Below are 13,309 nucleotides of genomic sequence, written 5' to 3'. Positions count from 1 at the left end.
CAGCCTGTTCTCCCATCCACTCTGGAATGTCCAAACGCAGCTTTTAGAAGAAACGTGTTCCTACCTCGCTTAATCTAACCATACGTGCAACTTCCTAAAAGGAACCAACACACAGCAGATGAGTTCGTAAGAAGCGGGTCTTCTATGTTTTAAACGCATTCTTACTGCAAACTCTTATATGCGTCTCTAGGGCTGGAAATGACTGTTTCTACATTCTCCCAGGAAAGGGTTTCTGAACTGCTGCAAACACACATCAGTTTAACTCTGGAAGTTGAATACACACATTGACAACCATTCTGCTAGATAGCTCCGTTTTGGTTTTAGAGCAAGGTATTTCTCTTTACAGCCTGTTCTCCCATCCACTCTGGAATGTCCAAACGCAGCTTTTAGAAGAAACGTGTTCCTACCTCGCTGAATCTAACCATAGATGCAACTTCCTAAAAGGAACCAACACACAGCAGATGAGTTCGTAAGAAGCGGGTCTTCTGTGTTTTAAACGCATTCTTACTGCAAACTCTTATATGCGTCTCTAGGGCTGGAAATGACTGTTTCTACATTCTCCCAGGAAAGGGTTTCTGAACTGCTGCAAACACACATCAGTTTAACTCTGGAAGTTGAATACACACATTGACAATCATTCTGCTAGATAGCTCCGTTTTGGTTTTAGAGCAATGTCTTTCTCGTTACAGCCTGTTCTCCCATCCACTCTGGAATGTCCAAACGCAGCTTTTAGAAGAAACGTATTCCTACCTCGCTGAATCTAACCATAGATGCAACTTCCTAAAAGGAACCAACACACAGCAGATGAGTTCGTAAGAAGCGGGACTTCTGTGTTTTAAATGCATTCTTACTGCAAACTCTTATATGCGTCTCTAGGGCTGGAAATGACTGTTTCTACATTCTCCCAGGAAAGGGTTTCTGAACTGCTGCAAACACACATCAGTTTAACTCTGGAAGTTGAATACACACATTGACAACCATTCTGCTAGATAGCTCCGTTTTGGTTTTAGAGCAAGGTATTTCTCTTTACAGCCTGTTCTCCCTTCCACTCTGGAATGTCCAAACGCAGCTTTTAGAAGAAACGTGTTCCTACCTCGCTGAATCTAAACATAGATGCAATTTCCTAAAAGGAATCAACACACAGCAGATGAGTTCGTAAGAAGCGGGTCTTCTCTGTTTTAAACGCATTCTTACTGCTAACCCTTATATGCGTCTCTAGGGCTGGAAATGACTGTTTCTACATTCTCCCAGGAAAGGGTTTCTGAACTGCTGCAAACACACATCAGTTAAACTCTGGAAGTTGAATACACACATTGACAACCTTTCTGCTAGATAGCTCCGTTTTGGTTTTAGAGCAAGGTATTTCTCTTTACAGCCTGTTCTCCCATCCACTATGGAAGGTCCAAACGCAGCTTTTAGAAGAAACGTGTTTCTACCTCGCTGAATCTAACCATAGATGCAACTTCCTAAAAGGAACCAACACACAGCAGATGAGTTCGTAAGAAGCGGGTCTTCTGTGTTTTAAACGCATTCTTACTGCAAACTCTTATATGTGTCTCTAGGGCTGGAAATGACTGTTTCTACATTCTCCCAGGAAAGGGTTTCTGAACTGCTGCAAACACACATCACTTTAACTCTGGAAGTTGAATACACACATTGACAACCATTCTGCTAGATAGCTCCGTTTTGGTTTTAGAGCAAGGTATTTCTCTTTACAGCCTGTTCTCCCATCCACTCTGGAATGTCCAAACACAGCTTTTAGAAGAAACGTGTTCCTACCTCGCTGAATCTAACCATAGATGCAACTTCCTAAAAGGAACCAACACACAGCAGATGAGTTCGCAGGAAGCGGGTCTTCTGTGTTTTAAACGCATTCTTACTGCAAACTCTTATATGCGTCTCTCGGGCTGGAAATGACTGTTTCTACATTCTCCCAGGAAAGGGTTTCTGAACTGCTGCAAACACACATCAGTTAAACTCTGGAAGTTGAATACACACATTGACAACCATTCTGCTAGATAGCTCCGTTTTGGTTTTAGAGCAAGGTATTTCTCTTTACAGCCTGTTCTCCCATCCACTCTGGAATGTCCAAACGCAGCTTTTAGAAGAAACGTGTTCCTACCTCGCTGAATCTAACCATAGATGCAACTTCCTAAAAGGAACCAACACACAGCAGATGAGTTCGTAAGAAGCGGGTCTTCTGTGTTTTAAACGCATTCTTACTGCAAACTCTTATATGCGTCTCTAGGGCTGGAAATGACTGTGTCTACATTCTCCCAGGAAAGGGTTTCTGAACTGCTGCAAACACACATCAGTTTAACTCTGGAAGTTGAATACACACATTGACAACCATTCTGCTAGATAGCTCCGTTTTGGTTTTAGAGCAAGGTATTTCTCTTTACAGCCTGTTCTCCCATCCACTCTGGAATGTCCAAACGCAGCTTTTAGAAGAAATGTGTTCCTACCTCGCTGAATCTAACCATAGATGCAACTTCCTAAAAGGAACCAACACACAGCAGATGAGTTCGTAAGAAGCGGGTCTTCTGTGTTTTAAACGCATTCTTACTGCAAACTCTTATATGCGTCTCTAGGGCTGGAAATGACTGTTTCTACATTCTCCCAAGAAAGGGTTTCTGAACTGCTGCAAAAACACATCATTTAAACACTGGAAGTTGAATACACACATTGACAACCATTCTGCTAGATAGCTCCGTTTTGGTTTTAGAGCAAGGTATTTCTCTTTACAGCCTGTTCTCCCATCCACTCTGGAATGTCCAAACGCAGCTTTTAGAAGAAACGTGTTTCTACCAAGCTGAATCTAACCATAGATGCAACTTCCTAAAAGAAACCAACACACAGCAGATGAGTTCGCAAGAAGCGGGTCTTCTGTGTTTTAAACGCATCTTACTGCAAACACTTATATGCGTCTCTTTGGCTGGAAATGACTGTTTCTACAATCTCCCAGGAAAGGGTTTCTGAACTGCTGCAAACACACATCAGTTTAACTCTGGAAGTTGAATACACACATTGACAACCATTCTGCTAGATAGCTCCGTTTTGGTTTTAGAGCAAGGTATTTCTCTTTACAGCCTGTTCTCCCATCCACTCTGGAATGTCCAAACGCAGCTTTTAGAAGAAACGTGTTCCTACCTCGCTGAATCTAACCATAGATGCAACTTCCTAAAAGGAACCAACACACAGCAGATGAGTTCGTAAGAAGCGGGTCTTCTGTGTTTTAAACGCATTCTTACTACAAACTCTTATATGCGTCTCTAGGGCTGGAAATGACTGTTTCTACATTCTCCCAGGAAAGGGTTTCTGAACTGCTGGAAACACACATCAGTTTAACTCTGGAAGTTGAATACACACATTGACAACCATTCTGCTAGATAGCTCCGTTTTGGTTTTAGAGCAAGGTATTTCTCTTTACAGCCTGTTCTCCCATCCACTCTGGAATGTCCAAACGCAGCTTTTAGAAGAAATGTGTTCCTACCTCGCTGAATCTAACCATAGATGCAACTTCCTAAAAGGAACCAACACACAGCAGATGAGTTCGTAAGAAGCGGGTCTTCTGTGTTTTAAACGCATTCTTACTGCAAACTCTTATATGCGTCTCTAGGGCTGGAAATGACTGTTTCTACATTCTCCCAGGAAAGGGTTTCTGAACTGCTGCAAACACACATCAGTTAAACTCTGGAAGTTGAATACACACATTGACAAACATTCTGCTAGATAGCTCCGTTTTGGTTTTAGAGCAAGGTATTTCTCTTTACAGCCTGTTCTCCCATCCACTATGGAATGTCCAAACGCAGATTTTAGAAGAAACGTGTTCCTACCTCGCTGAATCTAACCATAGATGCAACTTCCTAAAAGGAACCAACACACAGCAGATGAGTTCGTAAGAAGCGGGTCTTCTGTGTTTTAAACGCATTCTTACTGCAAACTCTTATATGCGTCTCTAGGGCTGGAAATGACTGTTTCTACATTCTCCCAGGAAAGGGTTTCTGAACTGCTGCAAACACACATCAGTTTAACTCTGGAAGTTGAATACACACATTGACAACCATTCTGCTAGATAGCTCCGTTTTGGTTTTAGAGCAAGGTATTTCTCTTTACAGCCTCTTCTCCCATCCACTCTGGAATGTCCAAACGCAGCTTTTAGAAGAAACGTGTTCCTACCTCGCTGAATCTAAACATAGATGCAACTTCCTAAAAGGAACCAACACACAGCAGATGAGTTCGTAAGAAGCGGGTCTTCTGTGTTTTAAACGCATTCTTACTGCAAACTCTTATATGCGTCTCTAGGGCTGGAAATGACTGTTTCTACATTCTCCCAGGAAAGGGTTTCTGAACTGCTGCAAACACACATCAGTTTAACTCTGGAAGTTGAATACACACATTGACAACCATTCTGCTAGATAGCTCCGTTTTGGTTTTAGAGCAAGGTATTTCTCTTTACAGCCTGTTCTCCCATCCACTCTGAAATGTCCAAACGCAGCTTTTAGAAGAAACGTGTTTCTACCTCGCTGAATCTAACCATAGATGTAACTTCCCAGAAGGAACCAACACACAGCAGATGAGTTCGTAAGAAGCGGGTCTTCTGTGTTTTAAACGCATTCTTACTGCTAACACTTATATGCGTCTCTAGGGCTGGAAATGACTGTTTCTACATTCTCCCAGGAAAGGGTTTCTGAACTGCTGCAAACACACATCAGTTTAACTCTGGAAGTTGAATACACACATTGACAACCATTCTGCTAGATAGCTCCGTTTTGGTTTCAGAGCAAGGTATTTCTCTTTACAGCCTGTTCTCCCATTCACTCTGGAATGTCCAAACGCAGCTTTTAGAAGAAACGTGTTCCTACCTCGCTGAATCTAACCATAGATGCAACTTCCTAAAAGGAACCAAAACACAGCAGATGAGTTCGTAAGAAGCGGGTCTTCTGTGTTTTAAACGCATTCTTACTGCAAACCCTTATATGCGTCTCTAGGGCTGGAAATGACTGTTTCTACATTCTCCCAGGAAAGGGTTTCTGAACTGCTACAAACACACATCAGTTTAACTCTGGAAGTTGAATACACACATTGACAACCATTCTGCTAGATAGCTCCGTTTTGGTTTTAGAGCAAGGTATTTCTCTTTACAGCCTGTTCTCCCATCCACTCTGAAATGTCCAAACGCAGCTTTTAGAAGAAACGTGTTTCTACCTCGCTGAATCTAACCATAGATGTATCTTCCCAGAAGGAACCAACACAGAGCAGATGAGTTCGTAAGAAGCGGGTCTTCTGTGTTTTAAACGCATTCTTACTGCAAACTCTTATATGCGTCTCTAGGGCTGGAAATGACTGTTTCTACATTCTCCCAGGAAAGGGTTTCTGAACTGCTGCAAACAGACATCAGTTTAACTCTGGAAGTTGAATACACACATTGACAAACATTCTGCTAGATAGCTCCGTTTTGGTTTTAGAGCAAGGTATTTCTCTTTACAGCCTCTTCTCCCATCCACTCTGGAATGTCCAAACGCAGCTTTTAGAAGAAACGTGTTCCTACCTCGCTGAATCTAAACATAGATGCAACTTCCTAAAAGGAACCAACACACAGCAGATGAGTTCGTAAGAAGCGGGTCTTCTGTGTTTTAAACGCATTCTTACTGCAAACTCTTATATGCGTCTCTAGGGCTGGAAATGACTGTTTCTACATTCTCCCAGGAAAGGGTTTCTGAACTGCTGCAAACACACATCAGTTTAACTCTGGAAGTTGAATACACACATTGACAACCATTCTGCTAGATAGCTCCGTTTTGGTTTTAGAGCAAGGTATTTCTCTTTACAGCCTGTTCTCCCATCCACTCTGAAATGTCCAAACGCAGCTTTTAGAAGAAACGTGTTTCTACCTCGCTGAATCTAACCATAGATGTAACTTCCCAGAAGGAACCAACACACAGCAGATGAGTTCGTAAGAAGCGGGTCTTCTGTGTTTTAAACGCATTCTTACTGCTAACTCTTATATGCGTCTCTAGGGCTGGAAATGACTGTTTCTACATTCTCCCAGGAAAGGGTTTCTGAACTGCTGCAAACACACATCAGTTTAACTCTGGAAGTTGAATACACACATTGACAACCATTCTGCTAGATAGCTCCGTTTTGGTTTCAGAGCAAGGTATTTCTCTTTACAGCCTGTTCTCCCATTCACTCTGGAATGTCCAAACGCAGCTTTTAGAAGAAACGTGTTCCTACCTCGCTGAATCTAACCATAGATGCAACTTCCTAAAAGGAACCAAAACACAGCAGATGAGTTCATAAGAAGCGGGTCTTCTGTGTTTTAAACGCATTCTTACTGCAAACCCTTATATGCGTCTCTAGGGCTGGAAATGACTGTTTCTACATTCTCCCAGGAAAGGGTTTCTGAACTGCTGCAAACACACATCAGTTTAACTCTGGAAGTTGAATACACACATTGACAACCATTCTGCTAGATAGCTCCGTTTTGGTTTTAGAGCAAGGTATTTCTCTTTACAGCCTGTTCTCCCATCCACTCTGGAATGTCCAAACGCAGCTTTTAGAAGAAACGTGTTCCTACCTCGCTGAATCTAACCATAGATGCAACTTCCTAAAAGGAACCAACACAGAGCAGATGAGTTCGTAAGAAGCGGGTCTTCTGTGTTTTAAAAGCATTCTTACTGCAAACTCTTATATGCGTCTCTAGGGCTGGAAATGACTGTTTCTACATTCTCCCAAGAAAGGGTTTCTGAACTGCTGCAAAAACACATCATTTAAACACTGGAAGTTGAATACACACATTGACAACCATTCTGCTAGATAGCTCCGTTTTGGTTTTAGAGCAAGGTATTTCTCTTTACAGCCTGTTCTCCCATCCACTCTGGAATGTCCAAACGCAGCTTTTAGAAGAAACGTGTTTCTACCAAGCTGAATCTAACCATAGATGCAACTTCCTAAAAGGAACCAACACACAGCAGATGAGTTCGTATGAAGCGGGTCTTCTGTGTTTTAAACGCATCTTACTGCACTCTTATATGCGTCTCTTGGGCTGGAAATGACTGTTTCTACAATCTCCCAGGAAAGGGTTTCTGAACTGCTGCAAACACACATCAGTTTAACTCTGGAAGTTGAACACACACTGTGACAACCATTCTGCTAGATAGCTCCGTTTTGGTTTTAGAGCAAGGTATTTCTCTTTACAGCCTGTTCTCCCTTCCACTCTGGAATGTCCAAACGCAGCTATTAGAAGAAACGTGTTCCTACCTCGCTGAATCTAAACATAGATGCAACTTCCTAAAAGGAACCAACACACAGCAGATGAGTTCGTAAGAAGCGGGTCTTCTGTGTTTTAAACGCATTCTTACTACAAACTCTTATATGCGTCTCTAGGGCTGGAAATGACTGTTTCTACATTCTCCCAGGAAAGGGTTTCTGAACTGCTGGAAACACACATCAGTTTAACTCTGGAAGTTGAATACACACATTGACAACCATTCTGCTAGATAGCTCCGTTTTGGTTTTAGAGCAAGGTATTTCTCTTTACAGCCTGTTCTCCCATCCACTCTGGAATGTCCAAACGCAGCTTTTAGAAGAAATGTGTTCCTACCTCGCTGAATCTAACCATAGATGCAACTTCCTAAAAGGAACCAACACACAGCAGATGAGTTCGTAAGAAGCGGGTCTTCTGTGTTTTAAACGCATTCTTACTGCAAACTCTTATATGCGTCTCTAGGGCTGGAAATGACTGTTTCTACATTCTCCCAGGAAACGGTTTCTGAACTGCTGCAAACACACATCAGTTAAACTCTGGAAGTTGAATACACACATTGACAAACATTCTGCTAGATAGCTCCGTTTTGGTTTTAGAGCAAGGTATTTCTCTTTACAGCCTGTTCTCCCATCCACTATGGAATGTCCAAACGCAGATTTTAGAAGAAACGTGTTCCTACCTCGCTGAATCTAACCATAGATGCAACTTCCTAAAAGGAACCAACACACAGCAGATGAGTTCGTAAGAAGCGGGTCTTCTGTGTTTTAAACGCATTCTTACTGCAAACTCTTATATGCGTCTCTAGGGCTGGAAATGACTGTTTCTACATTCTCCCAGGAAAGGGTTTCTGAACTGCTGCAAACACACATCAGTTTAACTCTGGAAGTTGAATACACACATTGACAACCATTCTGCTAGATAGCTCCGTTTTGGTTTTAGAGCAAGGTATTTCTCTTTACAGCCTCTTCTCCCATCCACTCTGGAATGTCCAAACGCAGCTTTTAGAAGAAACGTGTTCCTACCTCGCTGAATCTAAACATAGATGCAACTTCCTAAAAGGAACCAACACACAGCAGATGAGTTCGTAAGAAGCGGGTCTTCTGTGTTTTAAACGCATTCTTACTGCAAACTCTTATATGCGTCTCTAGGGCTGGAAATGACTGTTTCTACATTCTCCCAGGAAAGGGTTTCTGAACTGCTGCAAACACACATCAGTTTAACTCTGGAAGTTGAATACACACATTGACAACCATTCTGCTAGATAGCTCCGTTTTGGTTTTAGAGCAAGGTATTTCTCTTTACAGCCTGTTCTCCCATCCACTCTGAAATGTCCAAACGCAGCTTTTAGAAGAAACGTGTTTCTACCTCGCTGAATCTAACCATAGATGTAACTTCCCAGAAGGAACCAACACACAGCAGATGAGTTCGTAAGAAGCGGGTCTTCTGTGTTTTAAACGCATTCTTACTGCTAACTCTTATATGCGTCTCTAGGGCTGGAAATGACTGTTTCTACATTCTCCCAGGAAAGGGTTTCTGAACTGCTGCAAACACACATCAGTTTAACTCTGGAAGTTGAATACACACATTGACAACCATTCTGCTAGATAGCTCCGTTTTGGTTTCAGAGCAAGGTATTTCTCTTTACAGCCTGTTCTCCCATTCACTCTGGAATGTCCAAACGCAGCTTTTAGAAGAAACGTGTTCCTACCTCGCTGAATCTAACCATAGATGCAACTTCCTAAAAGGAACCAAAACACAGCAGATGAGTTCGTAAGAAGCGGGTCTTCTGTGTTTTAAACGCATTCTTACTGCAAACCCTTATATGCGTCTCTAGGGCTGGAAATGACTGTTTCTACATTCTCCCAGGAAAGGGTTTCTGAACTGCTGCAAACACACATCAGTTTAACTCTGGAAGTTGAATACACACATTGACAACCATTCTGCTAGATAGCTCCGTTTTGGTTTTAGAGCAAGGTATTTCTCTTTACAGCCTGTTCTCCCATCCACTCTGAAATGTCCAAACGCAGCTTTTAGAAGAAACGTGTTTCTACCTCGCTGAATCTAACCATAGATGTATCTTCCCAGAAGGAACCAACACAGAGCAGATGAGTTCGTAAGAAGCGGGTCTTCTGTGTTTTAAACGCATTCTTACTGCAAACTCTTATATGCGTCTCTAGGGCTGGAAATGACTGTTTCTACATTCTCCCAGGAAAGGGTTTCTGAACTGCTGCAAACACACATCAGTTTAACTCTGGAAGTTGAATACACACATTGACAACCATTCTGTTAGATAGCTCCGTTTTGGTTTTAGAGCAAGGTATTTCTCTTTACAGCCTGTTCTCCCATCCACTCTGGAATGTCCAAACGCAGCTTTTAGAAGAAACGTGTTCCTACCTCGCTGAATCTAACCATAGATGCAACTTCCTAAAAGGAACCAACACAGAGGAGATGAGTTCGTAAGAAGCGGGTCTTCTGTGTTTTAAAAGCATTCTTACTGCAAACTCTTATATGCGTCTCTAGGGCTGGAAATGACTGTTTCTACATTCTCCCAAGAAAGGGTTTCTGAACTGCTGCAAAAACACATCATTTAAACACTGGAAGTTGAATACACACATTGACAACCATTCTGCTAGATAGCTCCGTTTTGGTTTTAGAGCAAGGTATTTCTCTTTACAGCCTGTTCTCCCATCCACTCTGGAATGTCCAAACGCAGCTTTTAGAAGAAACGTGTTTCTACCAAGCTGAATCTAACCATAGATGCAACTTCCTAAAAGGAACCAACACACAGCAGATGAGTTCGTATGAAGCGGGTCTTCTGTGTTTTAAACGCATCTTACTGCACTCTTATATGCGTCTCTTGGGCTGGAAATGACTGTTTCTACAATCTCCCAGGAAAGGGTTTCTGAACTGCTGCAAACACACATCAGTTTAACTCTGGAAGTTGAACACACACTGTGACAACCATTCTGCTAGATAGCTCCGTTTTGGTTTTAGAGCAAGGTATTTCTCTTTACAGCCTGTTCTCCCTTCCACTCTGGAATGTCCAAACGCAGCTATTAGAAGAAACGTGTTCCTACCTCGCTGAATCTAAACATAGATGCAACTTCCTAAAAGGAATCAACACACAGCAGATGAGTTCGTAAGAAGCGGGTCTTCTGTGTTTTAAACGCATTCTTACTGCAAACTCTTATATGCGTCTCTAGGGCTGGAAATGACTGTTTCTACATTCTCCCAGGAAAGGGTTTCTGAACTGCTGCAAACACACATCAGTTTAATTCTGGAAGTTGAATACACACATTGACAACCATTCTGCTAGTTAGCTCCGTTTTGGTTTTAGAGCAAGGTATTTCTCTTTACAGCCTGTTCTCCCATCCACTCTGGAATGTCCAAACGCAGCTTTTAGAAGAAACGTGTTCCTACCTCGCTGAATCTAACCATAGATGCAACTTCCTAAAAGGAACCAACACACAGCAGATGAGTTCGTAAGAAGCGGGTCTTCTGTGTTTTAAACGCATTCTTACTGCAAACTCTTATATGCGTCTCTAGGGCTGGAAATGACTGTTTCTACATTCTCCCAGGAAAGGGATTCTGAACTGCTGCAAACACACATCAGTTTAACTCTGGAAGTTGAATACACACATTGACAACCATTCTGCTAGATAGCTCCGTTTTGGTTTTAGAGCAAGGTATTTCTCTTTACAGCCTGTTCTCCAATCCACTCTGGAATGTCCAAACGCAGCTTTTAGAAGAAACGTGTTCCTACCTCGCTGAATGTAACCATAGATGCAACTTCCTAAAAGGAACCAACACACAGCAGATGAGTTCGTAAGAAGCCGGTCTTCTGTGTTTTAAACGCATTCTTACTGCAAACTATTATATGCGTCTCTAGGGCTGGAAATGACTGTTTCTACATTCTCCCAGGAAAGGGTTTCTGAACTGCTGTAAACACACATCAGTTTAACTCTGGAAGTTGAATACACACATTGACAACTATTCTGCCTGATAGCTCCGTTTTGGTTTTAGAGCAAGGTATTTCTCTTTACAGCCTGTTCTCCAATCCACTCTGGAATGTCCAAATGCAGCTTTTAGAAGAAACGTGTTCCTACCTCGCTGAATCTAACCATAGATACAACTTCCTAAAAGGAACCAACACACAGCAGATGAGTTCGTAAGAAGCGGGTCTTCTATGTTTTAAACGCATTCTTACTGCAAACTCTTATATGCGTCTCTAGGGCTGGAAATGACTGTTTCTACATTCTCCCAGGAAAGGGTTTCTGAACTGCTGCAAACACACATCAGTTTAACTCTGGAAGTTGAATACACACATTGACAACCATTCTGCTAGATAGCTCCGTTTTGGTTTTAGAGCAAGGTATTTCTCTTTAAAGCCTGTTCTCTCATCCACTCTGGAATGTCCAAACGCAGCTTTTAGAAGAAACGTGTTCCTACCTCGCTGAATCTAACCATAGATGCAACTTCCTAAAAGGAACCAACACACAGCAGATGAGTTCGCAAGAAGCGGGTCTTCTGTGTTTTAAACGCATTCTTACTGCTAACTCTTATATGCTTCTCTAGGGCTGGAAATGACTGTTTCTACATTCTCCCAGGAAAGGGTTTCTGAACTGCTGCAAACACACATCAGTTTAACTCTGGAAGTTGAATACACACATTGACAACCATTCTGCTAGATAGCTCCGTTTTCGTTTTAGAGCAAGGTATTTCTCTTTACAGCCTGTTCTCCCATCCACTCTGGAATGTCCAAACGCAGCTTTTAGAAGAAACGTGTTCCTACCTCGCTGAATCTAACCATAGATGCAACTTCCTAAAAGGAACCAACACACAGCAGATGAGTTCGTAAGAAGCGGGTCTTCTGTGTTTTAAACGCATTCTTACTGCAAACTCTTATATGCGTCTCTAGGGCTGGAAATGACTGTTTCTACGTTCTCCCAGGAAAGGGTTTCTGAACTGCTGCAAACACACATCATTTAAACTCTGGAAGTTGAATACACACATTGACAACCATTCTGCTAGATAGCTCCGTTTTGGTTTTAGAGGAAGGTATTTCTCTTTACAGCCTGTTCTCCCTTCCACTCTGGAATGTCCAAACGCAGCTTTTAGAAGAAACGTTTTCCTACCTCGCTGAATCTAAACATAGATGCAACTTCCTAAAAGGAATCAACACACAGCAGATGAGTTCGTAAGAAGCGGGTCTTCTGTGTTTTAAACGCATTCTTACTGCTAACTCTTATATGCGTCTCTAGGGCTGGAAATGACTGTTTCTACATTCTCCCAGGAAAGGGTTTCTGAACTGCTGCAAACACACATCAGTTTAACTCTGGAAGTTGAATACACACATTGACAACCATTCTGCTAGATAGCTCCGTTTTGGTTTTAGAGCAAGGTATTTCTCTTTACAGCCTGTTCTCCCATCCACTCTGGAATGTCCAAACGCAGCTTTTAGAAGAAACGTGTTTCTACCTCGCTGAATGCAACCATACATACAACTTCCTAAAAGGAACCAACACACAGCAGATGAGTTCGTAAGAAGCGGGTCTTCTGTATTTTAAACGCATTCTTACTGCAAACTCTTATATGCGTCTCTAGGGCTGGAAATGACTGTTTCTACATTCTCCCAGGAAACGGTTTCTGAACTGCTGCAAACACACATCAGTTTAACTCTGGAAGTTGAATACACACATTGACAACCATTCTGCTAGATAGCTCCGTTTTGGTTTTAGAGCAAGGTATTTCTCTTTACAGCCTGTTCTCCCATCCACTCTGGAATGTCCAAACGCAGCTTTTAGAAGAAACGTGTTTCTACCAAGCTGAATCTAACCATAGATGCAACTTCCTAAAAGGAACCAACACACAGCAGATGAGTTCGTATGAAGCGGGTCTTCTGTGTTTTAAACGCATCTTACTGCACTCTTATATGCGTCTCTTGGGCTGGAAATGACTGTTTCTACAATCTCCCAGGAAAGGGTTTCTGAACTGCTGCAAACACACATCAGTTTAACTCTGGAAGTTGAATACACACAT

This window comes from Saimiri boliviensis, chromosome 21 (assembly GCF_048565385.1).
Source record: "Saimiri boliviensis isolate mSaiBol1 chromosome 21, mSaiBol1.pri, whole genome shotgun sequence".
NCBI classification, from domain to species: Eukaryota; Metazoa; Chordata; class Mammalia; order Primates; family Cebidae; genus Saimiri; species Saimiri boliviensis.
Note: the sequence above shows the minus strand (reverse complement) of the source record.